General features: G+C 44.4%; 1 protein-coding gene across 1 annotated transcript in view; it reads right to left on the minus strand.

The window, feature by feature from the left end:
- The window catches only part of ADAM12 (ADAM metallopeptidase domain 12), a 1,097,024-nt gene that overhangs the window by 795,786 nt on the left and 284,091 nt on the right, over positions 1–17,147 (minus strand). The window lies entirely within an intron of this gene.

Genomic DNA, 17,147 nt, shown 5'->3' on the forward strand with positions numbered 1-17,147 from the left:
TAAGCATGCTGATGTTTCATATTACCTCCTGAACCTAAAAAGTCAAATAACAAAAGTGGTTACTGCATACGGTATTACCCATACTTCTGTGTTACATTTTATAAGGCTGAGTACACACAAGCATCAAGAGAGGACACTTGACCAGCACACAAAAAAAAAATAAAAAACTACTTACAAGAACCATTAAAGGAGCTTAACAGCTCGAAAAACAGGAGCTGCTTCGACTATTTTGCATCACAAAAAGCCCATGGGCTGAGGCAGTGTACTGAGTTTATGGAACTGCATAGCTCGCAACTGTCCCTGATTTCAAGGGGCTGTCCCTGTTTACCTCTTTACTCCTCATTTGTTCCTTAGTTTGGCCCGATCTATATAGCTGTATTTAAAATGCACTATTTATCTTTCAAAAAGTGTTTTGCAGTCCTAAATCTTTTATACAATTTTTTTAAATACTGCATTTGTACATTTCAGAAGACAGTAAGGGAATAGTAGTGTTAAAAAAAAGCACTTGAGGGTTTTGGTACAATGTTCCTTTAAAGGGGAGGTATGGAACTGTACTGAGGGTACTCTGCAGCAATCTAACCTATCAACAGGTTGCTGCTCTGGAGAGTCCTGTGATAGAATAAACATATTCTAATACTCTTCATTTGCTACCAAACTACAGCTTGTGGGCCAAAACTGGCCTTCTCCAAGATTGTATCTGGCTTTTCGATGTAAGAGTGGATTTCGATGGAGAACCTGGTGTAACTGGGAAACCTGATACAAGGGGGGCTTTATTATAAGGGGCTCTGATGGAGACTGTAAATTAAGTGGTGACTCTTGATAGGTAGGGACTCTCTTCTTGGGGGGATCCATGCTAGTGTCATCACTTCAATGGAGAAATACTAGAATCTCCAGTTTTCAGGTGCCATTGTGCATCAGAAGAAATTATGAAAGAGGCTTTTGGATGGTGAGATGCACCCAGTTACTTCTAGCCGGAGAAGCTGACAGAGCCCAAACATTGATTTTTGGGCCAAAACTGGCCTTCTCCAAGATTGTATCTGGCTTTTTGATGTAAGAGTGGACTCCGATGGAGAACCTGGTGTAACTGGGAAACCTGATATAAGGGGGGCTTTATTATAAGGGGCTCTGATGGAGACTCTAAATTAAGTGGTGACTCTGATAGGTAGGGACTCTCTTCTTGGGGGGATCCATGCTAGTGTCATCACTTCAATGGAGAAATACTAGAATCTCCAGTTTTCAGGTGCCATTGTGCATCAGAAGAAATTATGAAAGAGGCTTTTGGATGGCGAGATGCACCCAGTTACTTCTAGCCGGAGAAGCTGACAGAGCCCAACCATTGAGTTTTGGGGAATGTCACCTTCACAGAGTATTCCTAAAAGAGAGTCCCCCTTGTCTTCATGAAGCCCCTCTGAGTAAAGGCACTATGGTTTTTCTAACTCAGAGACATTTCTATAAAGCATCAGGTAGAGTTGCACGATTAATCGGTAAAATATCGCAATCTCGATTCAACTCCCCTCACAATCTTAACCCAGCATTTCAATGATTCAGTGCAAAGCTGTTCTCTGCTCACAGCTGATAGCTGTCAAAGAAAAAAGTTTATCACAACATTGCTCAGCGCGAAATTCAGGAGAAATTCTATAATTGCGTTCTTTTAGATCAAAGGGATGAACTTTGGTCTGAAAATTAGGTCAGTTTATTCACTTAAAGACTAAGTATTTTTCTGACACTTGTTGCTTACAAGATAAAGTCAGTATTTTTTGCTAGAAATTAATAAGAACCCCCAAACAGTATAAATATATATTTATTAGCAGAGACACTAGAGAATAAAATGGCGGTCCTTGCCATATTTTATGCCACACTGTATTTGTGCAGTGGTCTTTCAAACACAATTTTTTGTAAAAAATACACTTCAATAAAAAAATAAACAGTAAAGTTAGCCCAATTTTTTGGAAAATGTGAAAGATGATGTTACACCGAGAATCGTGAGAGTATCGTGATCTTTATATTAAGCAAAAAAATTGTGATTCTCTTTTTATCCAGAATCGTGCAGCTCTAGGGTCTGGTATAAATTGCTGCAAACAGTCACAAAAATCCTGTTCTTGGGAGTAGGCCCACACAATACAAGTAGGCTAAATTTCCATCATGGCTTGTATGGAGAACTCTCGTCTTGCTGCCTTCAGAAGACTGGGGAAATCTGGAACAACTGGAACCAAAAGAAGAAAGAAAGGGTGCGTGCACCTATTGCATTATCCTAAAACCATCACTTTATTGATATAAAAAATGGTATTATACTCAAAGAATTACAACAGAATGAAGCTCATCACATTGCAGAGCTTCATCCAATCCACAGTACATCATACCATGTGGCAGGAGAAGATGACGATCCAATAGGCTAATGTGTTTGGAGGACTAGCCTCTTCCTCAGAGCCAACAAGACTGTTACTTGTACCCCTCATATATCAAAGTGACATGGTTGATTGTCAAATGTGGGCGTTTCCAACACCCCCTTGGGTGGGACTGGGCCCTTACAAACATCATGATAGTACCATGATCATGGTACTACCATGGTAGAACGTCCATGACAGCCAACAGTAGTGATCCCACAAGCCATATCCAAATACATATGCAAGTGTATAAAAATGGATTTTTGTAAGATCTTACCGTAAAATTCTTTTCTCTTAAGCTCATTGACAGACGTAGTCTTCTTGATTCTCAAGAGCTGGGTTATGTTGTCTCCGCAGGAGTAGGACTAGGCAGAAAGACAAAACGTTCTGGCTCCACCTTAGGGGCAGTCCCTGAGGGTATATCCTCCCTCTCTCTGCTACAGGGAATCAGTTCTGTTCTAAAGCAGTAACAGAGAATTTAACCCAACCCAACTCAATGATAGAGGGGCGGGTACTACGTCTGTCAATGAGCTTAAGAGAAAAGGATTTTACGGTAAGATCTAACAAAAATCCATTTTTCTCTATCGCTCATTGACAGACGTAGTCTTCTTGATTCTCAAGAGCTGGGACATCCAGAAGCAGTGCCACAAAATGAGGGGTGGGATTGACAGAATCAAAATCCAATCTAGAAGGCCCAACCGGAGCCAACCAGAAGTATCAAAGGACTCATCGAGTAAACAGATGAGACCTACCCCACAAATCCTAGAAGGTAGACCAACAGTCTCCTCAAACAGTGGCCTGCAGGAACCTTGCAGCCAGAAGAGGCATCTGACGATGCCATCACATAAACCTTATACAATATTGTAAAGGTATGAACCGACTACTAAACAGTCGCCTTGAAAACCTGAACCACTGACGCCTGATGGCGGAAGGTCCAGGAAACTCTAAGCGCCCGAGTAGAATGCGCCTTAACAGGGAACGGGGGATCCCGACCCTTAGATAAAATAAGCCTATACCACCGTCTGTCTGATCCATCTAAAGATGGTCGCAGCAGAACAGGCAACCCCTTCTTAGGGCCATCCGTGATCACAAACAGTGAATCCGTCTTACAAATTGAATCCGTAGTATTCAAGTATATCCTGATCGCCCGAACTACATCCAAGGAATGCCATGCAAATTCTCGAGGATGATTGGGCTAAGGACATAGGAAGGACAATACACTGTCCTTATTCAATGAAACTTTGAAACCACCTTAGAAGGAAGGATGGATTCGGATGAAGAACAACCTTATCCCTATGAACCACCAGATCTGGGGAACAACAGGATAATGCAGCCAGTTCTGACACCCTGCGTGCAGAAGTGATAGCCACCAAGAAGACCACCTTCTGGGATAAGGTAAGCAAGGGAATCTCCCTGATATTTTCAAAGGGAGGTGTCTGAAGAACCGACAGCACCAAATTAAGATCCCAGGATGGTAACGGCGCGTGCACTGGCAGAGCCAGGTGTCGCACCCCCTGGATGAAATTCCGCACCAAGGAATGAGTAGACAAAAGCTTCTGAAAGAAGATAGCAAATGCTGAAACCAGACCCTTGATAACACTCAAGGCCAGCTTCTGCTCAACTCCCTGTTGCAGAAAGCCAATATTCGGACTACCGAATAAAGATGTAGATGGAACCCAAGGGATTCACACCACACAATATAAGACTTCCATGTACGATGATAATCTTTCTGGAAGTCGCTTTCCTTGTTTTAACTAGAGTAGGAATAACTGAAGCTGACAATCCCTTGTCCTTCAGCACCTGGGTCTCAATAACCAGGCCGTTTAAAACCAGCGATCGTAAAGCAGGATGGAAGATCGGTCCCTGAGACAGTAGATCCTCCCTGAGAGGAAGTCTCCACGGGACGTCCGCCACCAGTCTGACCACGTCGGCGTACCAAGCTCGACGAGGCCAGTCCGGAGCTACCAGAATTACTGGAATTCCTTCCTCCTCTATCCTGCGAAGAAGTCTTGGCAGTAACGCGAGAGGAGGGAAGGCATACATTAGCTGGTATTGCCCCCACGGGGCGATCAGTGCGTCTGCGGTTTCTGCTAGAGGATCGTGGGAGCGAGCCACGAATCTCTGAACTTTCCTGTTGAATCGAGATGCCAACAGATCCATATCCGGGGTGCCCCATCGTAGGCACAACTGGTGGAAAACGTCTGGATGGAGGGACCATTCCCCCTGATCCAGAGTCTGACGGCTGAGATAATCTGCCTGCCAATTCTCCACCCCCGGAATGAACACCGCAGAGATTGCTGGAACAAATCGTTCCGCCCAGCGAAGAATGCAAGCCACTTCTTTGGCCGCTCGGACACTCTTGGTGCCCCCCTGGTGATTGACATAAGCCACGGCCGTGGCGTTGTCCGACTGGATCCGAACCGGGCTGCCCTGGAGCTGCTCGGTCCAGTGAATCAGACAAAGTCTGATCGCTCTCAGTTCCAATACATTTATCGGTAACCTGGATTCTTCCGGGGACCAAAGTCCCTGGACAGATAACTGACCGAGAATTCCTCCCCATCCGGATAGACTGGCATCCGTGGTCACTGTCGTCCAATATATTGGCAGAAATGACTTTCCCTGGCTGAGCATCAGAGACCGAAGCCACCAGACCAGAGACTCTCTGGTCTGTTTGCTCAATCGGATCTGATTGTCCAGGGATTCCGGATTCCGATTCCATCTGAGAAGAATCTCTTGCTGAAGAATTCGGGTATGGGACTGGGCAAATGGGACTGCTTCGAAGGAAGCCACCATCAACCCCAGAACCCTCATGCAAGTCCGAAGGGAAGACCAGCTGTTGGATAGTAACAATTGGACTGCTGATTGAATCTTTCGGAGTTTCCCTACCGGAAGAAAAACTCTTGTCCTGACTGTGTCTAGAATTAGACCCAGATATTCGAGCCTCTGGGTGGGAACCAGAAATGACTTTTGCTGGTTCACCAGCCACCCGAATTCCTGTAAAGAAATCATAGTAATTTCTATGTTTTGTCGCAAGGTCTGAGGAGACTCTGCATGAAGCAGAAGATCGTCTAGGTAACCAAGGATCGATATGCCTCTTAGGCGCAGAAGTGCCAACATTGGGGCCAACACCTTCGTGAAGACCCGCGGAGCCGTGGCGAGACCGAAAGGTAACGCCACAAACTGATAGTGGTTCTCTTCTACGGAAAAGCGTAGAAACCGCTGATGTCCTGCGAAAATGGGAATGTGAAGATATGCGTCCTTGATGTCTATGGACGCTAGGACATCCCCTGGATGCAGAAAGGCTGCTACTGTGCGAATGGACTCCATTCTGAATCTTCTTATGTTGACAAAAGAATTGAGTGCCCTTAAGTCCAGAATTGGACGCACTTAGCCCTCTTTCCTGGGTATTGTAAATAGGTTTGAATAAAAACCCTTGAAACCGTTCTGTCCAAGGAACGTGGACTGCCACTCCTTGTTGTAGTAAATCTGTGACTGCTCTCCGCAGATCGTCTAAACGATCCGGGGATAGTCGGCTATTGGAAGGGAAGAATCGCGCCGGTGGGAGAGATCGAAACTCGATCTTGTACCCTGACCTTATGACTTCGCAAACCCATCTGTCCGGGATTCTGGAAAGCCATGGATCCGGGAACCGGCGAAGACGTCCCCCCACCCCAGTTATGGGTGGGGGCGCACCTTCAGGCTTTGGACGGTTTATCTTCAGGTCTAGAGGGGGCGGGCTTTTGCTTGCCCGACCAACGACCCCTGACGCCTCCTGCAGGAGCTTGGAGGACTTAATTTTTTCACCCGCTTGTGAGCAGAAAAAGAAGGCCCTCGTCTTTGACGAGTTCCTTTACCTTTAAAATTTTGCGGTAAAAAGGTGCTCTTTCCACCCGTGAGATCCTAATGATCTCATCTAAGTTGGCTCCAAATAGACGCTCTCCTAAAAAGGGGATATTAGCCAATGCTTTTTTGGAACCTTGGTCGGCTAACCAACCTTTTAGCCACAGTGTACGCCTGAGAACCACCGCTGAGACAGATGCTCGCGCCAATAATGAAGTGGCGTCTAACGCCGCATCACATACAAACTGTAACCCCTGTATCATTTGTTCCAACGAATCTGATACCGCCTGAGGGACCTCTTCTAGGTCCCGGCGTAACCACTTGGTCCATACAGTTACAGGCTGCGAAACCAGACCAATAGCAATTATTGGTCTGAAAGCTGATCCAATCAAGGTAAACATGGTGCGAGATATAGCTTCTATTCAATCTAGCAATTGGTGAATCCACCACAGGTGGTTCTGTCCATTTCTTAATGAGGGTTTCCTCAAACGGATAACGCCTGTTAATGCGTTTAGAAATAGTAGAAATGCGTTTTGGCAGACTCCATTCTTCTTTGATTGGATTGCCAAAACATTTGGGCAATGGAAAAACCTTCGCCACTTTGATGCGTTTTTTAGTCCCAAAAGGGATTTCAGTTTCAGCTATTTCTGACGGAATACCCTGTAATCTTAAGGTTTCTTGAACAGATACAATGAGTGCGTTTACCAACGCTTCCTCTCTGGCTATGGCTGATGCCGAAACATCCTCCTCACTGTCTGAAAAGACAGTACACGAGACACCAATACCAGATGAAGTACCTGCAACTGCAGAAATAGGCTCAGAGTCTGAATCCGAGGTTTCAGATAATAAGGGGTTAGGCGGGGGTCGCTTACTTGCGCCCTGTCCCTGACAAGCCACTTCCACCCGGGACACAAAAGTTTCCAAAATAGCGGACAATGATTCAATCGTCAGTGGGGTGCTGGAGGATCCCGCAGACCCCTCGAGGGGATCCGGAGGAGATACATGAGTGGCAGGGTCCATGTTAATTCAGGACACCTTTGCCAGAAAACACAAAAAAAACTCTTTTTTTTTTTTAAATAAAAAATACCTCTTTTTTTTTTTTTTTTAATTTTTTTTTTTTTTTTAATGTGTCTCCCCCTAGCGCAATAGCGCCCCTCAGAGTACCTGCTTCTCGATCCCACAGAGAGAGAGAGGGACCCCCAAGGCTCACCAACCGATGCAGTGAAGTTTCCAACCAACTGCAGTCAGCGTCTGTCTTTTACAGACTGGAAGGAGCTGTTGCTTTTTCCCGGGTAGAAGGACGTGGCTCCGCCCCCTGTGTACGCCTTCCGGCGTTCCCAGCTCTCCACGAGGTAGCTGGGCTCATGAAACATGGCCGCCCCCATACAGGAGACATTAGACTCCAAAAACATGGCGGCCGGCGTGACCTGAGGACATGCATGCACCTGGTCTACGGCAAAATGGCGGCGGACCGCCGAAATCGTTTTTCCCAGCACATCCACCTGCATCTCTGCTGAGTGGCGATTGCTGATCTACAGGAGATACACTACAAATAAGGTAGGATTATACCTCCTATGTCTGCTGTAATGCTACAGTCTGCTGGGTAGAGTGTTAGCTCTCAAACCAAGTCCACTTCCCACAAACACATACTGTATTTACAAGGGGGACTTTTAGTGTCAGATATATACTGACCATGTATGGAGGGGCCCATAATTCATACTGCCTCATAACGAGGAAAGAAAAAAGGGAACGTTTACTCACCATACCGAACCGACAGGCACCCTCTCTTCACAATACCCTCTCCACCGGGGTGGGGGTTTGTGGACCACTCCGGACGCCTCGACTCTCAGGTTCCTGGCGTCCAAGCGAGACTTTTAACTCGCAAGGTCAGTTCCTCCACTGGGACTCCGTCGCGGCCGACCCAGCGCGGAGCTCTGGTCTGCACGCGCTCGTAGGCAGAAACCGGGGTGACCACTGGATCTCAACATCCAGCCCGTCGCCCGGCCCCGCATACTTACTTGAATGTGTCGCGGCCGACCAAGCGCAATGCAATGGTCTGCGCGCGCTCGTAGGCCGGCTGGGGTGACCACTAGTGTCGCCCAGTCCGGCGTTCTTGCTTGAAGATCTCACAGGAAAAACACTGGAGAAAAAACTACCTAAAAAATATTTCTTCTAAAGAAAAAATCTTGCCAGGACCAAAAAGATCCCAGCAAGGAACTTAGGTCCTTACTCCTGACTAGACAGAAAAAAACTGATTCCCTGTAGCAGAGAGAGGGAGGATATACCCTCAGGGACTGCCCCTAAGGTGGAGCCAGAACGTTTTGTCTTTCTGCCTAGTCCTACTCCTGCGGAGACAACATAACCCAGCTCTTGAGAATCAAGAAGACTACGTCTGTCAATGAGCGATAGAGAAAGCGTATGTTTAATTATTGATCATAAAAACCTCTCATCAATAAAACATTTAATAAATTAAATAAATTGCTGCAAGGATAGGATCATCTCATATAAACAAACACAATAGGGTTACATAGGAACATAGGAGTAGAATATTTATAAACAATATTCCAGAAAAAAAGCTCTATAAAAACATTACACATATCCCAACATGCGCTGGGGAGGACCCAGGTGATGCACTACCACCATATCACACATACACATATTATTTCTTTAGAAAGATAAAAAGAGCAGACATACTTAACTTGGGTACATATTGGGGAGAGAGGGGAAGGTGGAGGCATGCATTTTCAAAAGAGGACATTGGTAACACTAAATTAATAAGCTGGTTATAGCCCCAAAACCTGGGACACCAAACAGGAAACCAGAGTCAAGTACCTTGGGTGCCCTGTCCTATAGAAATATCTGGGGGGGGGGACACTTGTCTTAGACCGGATTAACGTCCTGTTGCAGCCCAAGCTTTATTGAGCATCCAAAAATTTGAGATAAACTAAATGCAGTTCTCCTTTAACATTGGATTCACACGGACATCTTTCCTGCATTGCAGAGTATAAACAACCAAACTACTGTAAAATGCCATACTCCTCTAACCGTAAAATAATTTTTAATGTATCATTACTAACTATAAACTAGATAAATCTAAAATTATAAAAAGAACAACTTTCATCAAAAGGACACTTTTTATCACCAACAATAACTATAACGCCTATTCAAACTCAGTCTCCACTTGAGTCACTGTACCATGTGAACCAACCCCAGGCGGTCTTTAATTAAGCTTCTAATTCTGGTTGACGATGACGTCATAATGCCCCCTTCTTGTCTAACATTGTTCAGATCGAGAACGCTGCATTTGATCTGCTACGCATTTACCGTTTGTTAAATCAACATTTCACATCTCTGATCTGTCAAGAACAGAGGAGAGGACCACTGTGTGTAAAATAATTGAAAACCAGAGGCTAGATAAATTGTGAGTGGGTGTTATGATGGTTTAATTGGGAAAGTGTGTTGTGTAGTGCGTCAGATAGAAGACACATGCACTGCAGGAAAAGTTAAAAGCTCTGAATAGCTGAACAAAACCAGATAGACAATTTCTTGTGATGGGCATGTCTAGGTCACGAGCAGGGGAGGCCTATGGCTTTGCTCACATCAGAGCAGATAACTGTTTAGCCAAGGCCTCTGTAATTACAGAGCAAGCATTGAGGTTCTGCCTGCGCAGCTATTGTGGATTACGGGATATGGTTATGTTTAGAACGATATCTCTGGGTAGCTCTGTAAAGTAAAACTATGGTTACCCGAGAGATGAACATTAAAAAAATTATGTACTCATATGTTTCTTTTGTTCGCTTTGAACCTACATAAAAAGGCAAATATGAAAATAAAGTACATTTCCAGGCACCAATACTTTTAGGAGAAAAGGGGAAGAACCTGGGTTTTTTTCTGCATTTTTTCATAGAAGTCATATTATACTGAATGATGGTTCACATAATAAGTAGAGTTGAGCGGACACGTGTATGTCCGTGTTCGGCGGGTTCGGCCGAACTTGAAAAAAAAGTCCGGGTCCGTGTCCCGGACTTTTTCCGAACACCGAACCCCAAGTCAATGGGGACCCGAACTTTCAGGCACTAAAATGGCTCTAAAACACCAATGGAAAGGGCTAGAGTGCTGCAAATGGCAGCAAAATGTAGTTAAGAGCATGGCAAGTGCTCTTGAAAAAATTCCCCTTTAACCACTTTAATACAGGGCACTTCCCTCCCTTCCTGCCCAGGCCAATTTTCCCCTTTTAGCGCTGTTGCATTTTGAATGACAATTGCGCGGTCATGCAACACTGTACTTACACCAAATTTATGTAATTTTCCCCCCACAAATAGAGCTTTCTTTTGGTGGTATTTGATCACCTGTGGGTTTTTTCCTTTTTGCTAAACAAATAAAAAAGACCGAAAAGTTTGAAAAAAAAAAAAGTTTTTTTGTTTATGTTATACAATTTTGTAAATAAATACGTTTTTTCCTGCACTGATGAGCACTGATGAGACTGCACTGACAGGCACTGATGAGGAGGCACTGATGGGGTGGCACTGATGGGGTGGCACTGATGGGGTGGCACTGATAGACAGCACTGATATGCGGCACTGATAGGTAGCACAGATATGCAGCATTGGTGGGCACTGATAGGCGGCACTGCTGGGCACTGATAGGTGGCATTGATGGACACTGATAGGTGGCACCGATGGGCACTGATAGGTGGCACTGACAGGCACTAATGGGCACTGATAGGCGGCACTGGTGGGCACTGATGGAGCAGCACTGATTGGCACTGACGGGCGGCACTGATGGGCACTAATGGGCACTGATAGGCGGCACTGGTGGGCAATAATGGGCACTGGTGGGCGACACTAAAGGATGGCAATGATGGGCACTTGTGGGCAGCACTGATAGGGAGGACACTGGTGGGCAGCACTGATGGGGAGGGCAATGGGGGGCTCCCTGAGCCCTGATTGCCATCCCTGGTGGCCATAGTGGGCATCCCTGGGGTCATGGTGGGCATCCCTGGGGTCATAGTGGGCATCCCTGGTGGATCTAGTGGCATCCCCCCCCGAGGGTCTGCACTGGTAATCAATGATCTGATTACCATTGCCGACCCCCCCCCCTGTCAGGGGAGCCGCCGATCGGCGCTTCTTTATTTGTGCCTGTCAGGCACGAACTAAGGAAAGCCGATCAACGGCTGTTCCTGTTTTACTATGTGACCAGCCGTGATTGGACACGGCTGATCACATGGTAAAGAGCCTCCGTCAGAGGCTCTTTACCGAGATCGGAGATGCAGGGTGTCAGACTGACACCTCGCATCACCGATCGCCGCTCTGCGCGCCCCCGGGGGGCGCCCAGAGCTGTGTTATCCTACCGCCGTCATACGACGTCCGGTCAGGATAACACAACCACATTCCCGCCGTCATTCTGTTATAGGGCGGGCGGGAAGTGGTTAAATTAATTTTTTAATAGCAGATTAGAACAGCAATATGTAGTTAAATATAGCTGAACGCTGCACACAACAGACTGATAAAAATAGATTTTTTTCTCCCTCCTCCTCCTCCTCCTCAGTGGGCTCAAGTGAGGGCAAAAAGATTGTGTTCACTGCACCACCCCCCACACAGCAAAATCGATGTATACTGTCCCTGCCTAATCTCTGCAGCTTGGCCCTAATATGCTCGATAAGATCGTTCACTGCACCACCCCCCACACAGCAAAATCGATGTAGAACACTGACCCTGCCTAATCTCCAGCCTCACCCTAATATGCTCAATAAGATCGTTCACTGCACAACCCCCCACACAGCAAAATCGATGTAGAACACTGACCCTGCCTAATCTCCAGCCTCGCCCTAATATGCTCGATAAGATCGTTCACTGCACAACCCCCCACACAGCAAAATCGATGTAGAACACTGACCCTGCCTAATCTCCAGCCTCGCCCTAATATGCTCAATAAGATTGTTCACTGCACCACCCCCTACACAGCAAAATCGATGTAGAACACTGACCCTGCCTAATCTCCAGCTTCGCCCTAAAATGCTCTAATAACTCTCCCTGCCTGCACTCTGACCTGACCCTGCATTCTTTTCGGACACAATTTTTCACAGAATAACTGTCTGTCCCTAATCAGGAGCCAGCACGTATGATGTGTGCTCTGTCCCTAAACTACAGCAGAATGACGCAGCGCGCTGGGGCTCTCAAACTTATAAAAACATGGTCACATGCTTCAGATGGCCAATCACAGCTACTAATACATTAGTAGGCATGGCTGGGATGGCTTAAGGCACACCAGTTAAACGCTTGTTGATTGGCTGTTGAAAGCCCGCCATTAAAAGCACGCCATTACATACAAAACAGGAAATAAAATGACCGAACACGGATTTTAAACCCGAACATATAGTAAAGTTTTCGGGTCCGTGTTCGGTTAACAAAAATCCAATTATTCGGTACGAACATGAATAATACAGTCCGTGTTCGCTCAACACTAATAATAAGTGTTATTAGAAATGACCAAATTGTAGTCTCCAATAGGGCATACTGTAGTTTGCATATTACATTAAATATGAGGCTATTCTGCATTACAGTAAAACCGTAGGTAAGGAGTTGAAATTCCTTTCACATTTTCATTTCTATCACACACCCCATTGAGCAGATTGTGTCTTCCACTTCCTGTTCCTGTGATGCCTGTACAAAGAATGAGGGGGTCCGGTTTAACCAGGATAGGAAGACACAGACAGCTGTCTCTGTTAGACAGATTTACCGTAACCTCCTGTCCCGCCGAGTGAACAGCAGAGAACATATGGCAATCATTTTTGAGAAAGGTTCTAACCCTTCTCTGCTCAATCCAAAACAAAATAAAAAGCTTTTGGCTGAAGCTCATTTTAAGACTTTTGAGTACCAAGGTGTGGTATTCATTGATTGTCAGCAATAACATTTGCAAACAGCCCTTTCTCTGTGCGATATACCCTTACCTTCTCTTTTTAGCTGGGGTAGAACAGCCATGCAATAACAGTCCGTGACCATTCACTAAGTTCTACCCTACTTACATGTGTTATATGGAACTGCATCAGGTTAAAGAGGTTGTAAACCCTATCTTGGAACGTGTACCTATAGGTAATAAGGCTTACCTATAGGTGCTGTAAATATCTCCTAAACTTGCACTGTTTAGGAGATATTTACTTTTAATGCAGCCGATGACGTAATCGGCGCATGTGCTCTGAAGGAACGGTCATCCGTGCCGTTTCTTCAGAGCCCTGTGCCGTGAACGGCGGCTTCCCGCACGCATGAGCGGGAGTGATGTAATCGCGCCTCCGGCCAATCAGAACCAGGAAGCAGAATGGCCGAACATGTCGATCCTGTTGCTGAGTGGGCGGCACTGCAGGGGCTTCATTCTAAGGCAAGTATTTCAAATGCGATGCATACTAGCTTATTATGCCTCTCTTACAGGGTTTTTTTTTTGTTTACATTTTTTTGGGGAGGGTTTACTTCCTTTTTAATATTGTTCTGTAGTATGCCAACATCTAGTGGAGGCTTTGGGCTAAAATTTGTTTACTATGCAATTTAGGTTTATCCCTCTGTCTTCCCTTCTGTTTAGTGCTAGTTAGTTCAATCCTAGCTAGACCATCATCATTTTTTTCTATGTTCCCTCAGCCAGTATTAGTACTTCACAGAGACAGAGTTGATTTACTAAAACTGGAGTGTGCAAAATCAGGGGCAGCTCTGCATATAAACCAATCAGCTTCCAGTTTTTTTTTTTTTTCTTTTTGTCAAAGCTTAACTGAACAAGCTTAGAAGCTGGCCATGCACAGCTGCCTCTGATTATGCACTCTCCAGTTTTAGTAAATCCATCCCATTGTCTTCTAACAGTTTGAAAGACCAGCAAACCATTGAATATATTGGAATTAGCTGAAGTAAAATTGGGTTGGATTCAACTTCAACTGACTGTGGATAGTGCCAAGTCAGCAAGTGACCATACTATCCAGACAGACTGGGTCTACAGAGACATGTCAATGCATAAAGCAGCGTTTGAAGTTGAACATACAAACATGCTCATGCCTGCCAAGTACCTCACCTTCTCTTACTATGTACTGTATGTTGGGTGTCATTTTCTGTATCTGTTCCTAATCAGTACGTATGGATGCTGCACAGTATTACTTTGCTTGTTTTATATGCTTAGTGCAATTCTAGTTATCCTACATCTGTATCATGTTTTTATGCATGCTGCACTGTGTAATTTCGTCTGCCCTGTATGCAAGTCATAATTCTCAGCATATGCTCTTGTTTTTTTAAGTATAAGGCCCCTTGCACAAGGACTGATTGCTGTCTTGATACCAAAAAGTAACCAGAGTGAAATGTCAATAAATGAAAATGCTTTCCATTGGATACTCAAGGAAACATCCAACCACCAGAAGCAAAGACTCCTAGAAGTGGATTGTCTGTTAACAGTGATTATACACCAAAGTAAACAGCGGGCATTGAAAAGCGTTTTATCCTACCTGCAAAATCCACTTTCAGCAGTAAGAAACAATGATATAAATGATGCTTGTCAAGAAGACACAGAGATATCTCCCAGTGTTTTGGAAGGACACTCAATCACATTGAGGAATAAATAATAATTCTTCAGTATTTTATTACCAGCGTGACACTTTCATGGCTATATGAATATGTAGTAAGTACATTAGCAGACAGGATATCCATTTTCATGAGCTCTGTGTCCCATTAACTCTTACAGAAAAGGTAAGGAACATAACTGTTCTACAAACAAAGAATCTACAATGATTCAGCTATGAACAACACACAAATGTTCTACCTTTTAGAGATAAAAAACATTAAAACAAAAGCCCCAGTGATCAGCCACTATACAGGGCAATCTGTCCTGGGTTTTTAGCTGCCTGCAACTTGGCGCTATAACAGAGGGATTTAAATCACAAATAATATTTACAGTATGATGGTTCCATATATAATTAGAGCCTGAATCTGAGGGTTTTGAGCTTGTTCTTATGGCAAAACGCAGCTTGATTTTAGATACATTCCAGTTGCATTTGAGAGGCTTCTTCTAAGATCATTCACATAGCTTGCAACGTGCTGGAAATGATCCCGCAACACAAGAATTTAGCTCTGGCTGCTGTATCATTACTGAATTACTTACATCTCTGGAAATTTTTATTCCGGCTGTCAGAGGAGAATTAGGAGAAGTCTCGGAGGAGGAGCTGTGACTGCTACAGGAGGAGGAAGGGAGCGGAGAAAGAGCAGAGAAGGAACTGTGCCTACCACAAGGAGGAAGAATGTGCAGGGCAGGGACAAAGGGAGAAGGTAGGTGTGAGCTGACCCCATCAGGTTTCCACTGGCAGGAGCCGGGGCTTGGGGAAATGCAGGCAGAAAGGTAGATATTCGTGTATGCAGTGCGTATGTATGTTGTACGTATTTGTATGCAGTGTGTATGTATGTTGCAAGTATGTATATGCACATAGCTTCCAACTGTCCATGATTTTGAGGGACTGTCCCTGATTTGGAACAAAGTCTCTCTTTCCTACTCAATCGTCCCTCAATTTGGTCTGATCTATATAGTTGTATTAAACATGCACTTTATTTCTTTCAAAAAGCGTTTACCAGTGCTAAATCTTTTATCCGATTTCTTAATTGCTGAATTTGTACTTATGAAAAGCCAGTATAAGGGAATAGTAGTGGTAGAAAAAAAAAAAAATATATATATTAGTATAACTTTCCTTTAGGGGCACAGAAGGGGGTGATTCCTGTGCTTCCGTTTTTTGCTAATAGGTGTCTCTCGTTCACATTTCAAAAAGCTGGAAGGTTTGTATGAAGAGAATATGCATAAAGCTCATGGTGCATGCACGTTACATACACCTGACCCCTGCACTCTGTGCATTACACACTCCTGAGCATCACACCCTGCACTATGTACGTTACCCACACCAGACCACTGAACTATGTTTGTTACATACTCATATTTTAAATCCCTCCCACAATTTTGCCGAGGCAAGCCGCAATCTGCTAGTAGCCTCACCCACCACCTTGCCCCATTCTTATAAACTCAGATTTTCAAAACTTCCCAGGTATGATCGTTCAGAAATCTTTGACATGCACATTTGACCTTCTAAACTGCATTAACCTGATTTTAGCTACTTTTGTATTCCCATAGACTTGCACAAGAAAAAAAAGCCATTCTGGCTGGAAAAAAAGCTGTTGAACACAGACTCTTAAGTATACAGATATATAAAATTGGTAAAAAGGCACTGGTGATCTTTTAAAGTGCAAAGTTGTAAATAGTTAGAGTGTAATAGTTAGGTTACCTATATGGTGCCATTTATAGCTACTAATACTGTAGTACTCATTGGACCACCACTGTATTGCTATGGTTGAAGAGCAACACTTGAGCTAAAAATCAGGATACATGATCATGCCATCAAGATCAGTAATCTTTCATCAAAGAGGAACTACAGTGTATCTGGGCACCACAAACCAAAAACGCTATTTAATTCATTTTTAATATTCAATGCAAACACATTTACCCATCTATGTCTCCATGCTTTATTTTGTTGAAAAATCACTTTGAAAAACACCCCTTAGCAATTCTGTCTGTGGCCACTTTGAGCAAGGGCAGATGATTCAACTAGCATTTACTTCCTGGAATCCATCTGCCGTTAGCTCAGCTATGCAGACAGAAGGGCATTGTCAGCTGAGAAAACCCCTCCTGAAGACTCCTAGGATGTATGACATCATTTGCCTAGGAATGGGAACCAGGAAGTAACTAAAGAAATGTAAAAACTAAAGAAATGTAAATATGATCTACTTTCCCATCTAATTACGAATGCTAGCAGCATAAGTACTAAAAATAGTCAATGTTGATTGAGAGAGTGAAGTTCCACTTTAAAAGCTTTGTATATATGCATAGTAACCAATAAAGTAGGGGCTTTGTCCTGTAACA

This window comes from Pelophylax lessonae (genome assembly GCF_965119305.1).
Source record: "Pelophylax lessonae genome assembly, chromosome: 9".
NCBI classification, from domain to species: domain Eukaryota; kingdom Metazoa; phylum Chordata; class Amphibia; order Anura; family Ranidae; genus Pelophylax; species Pelophylax lessonae.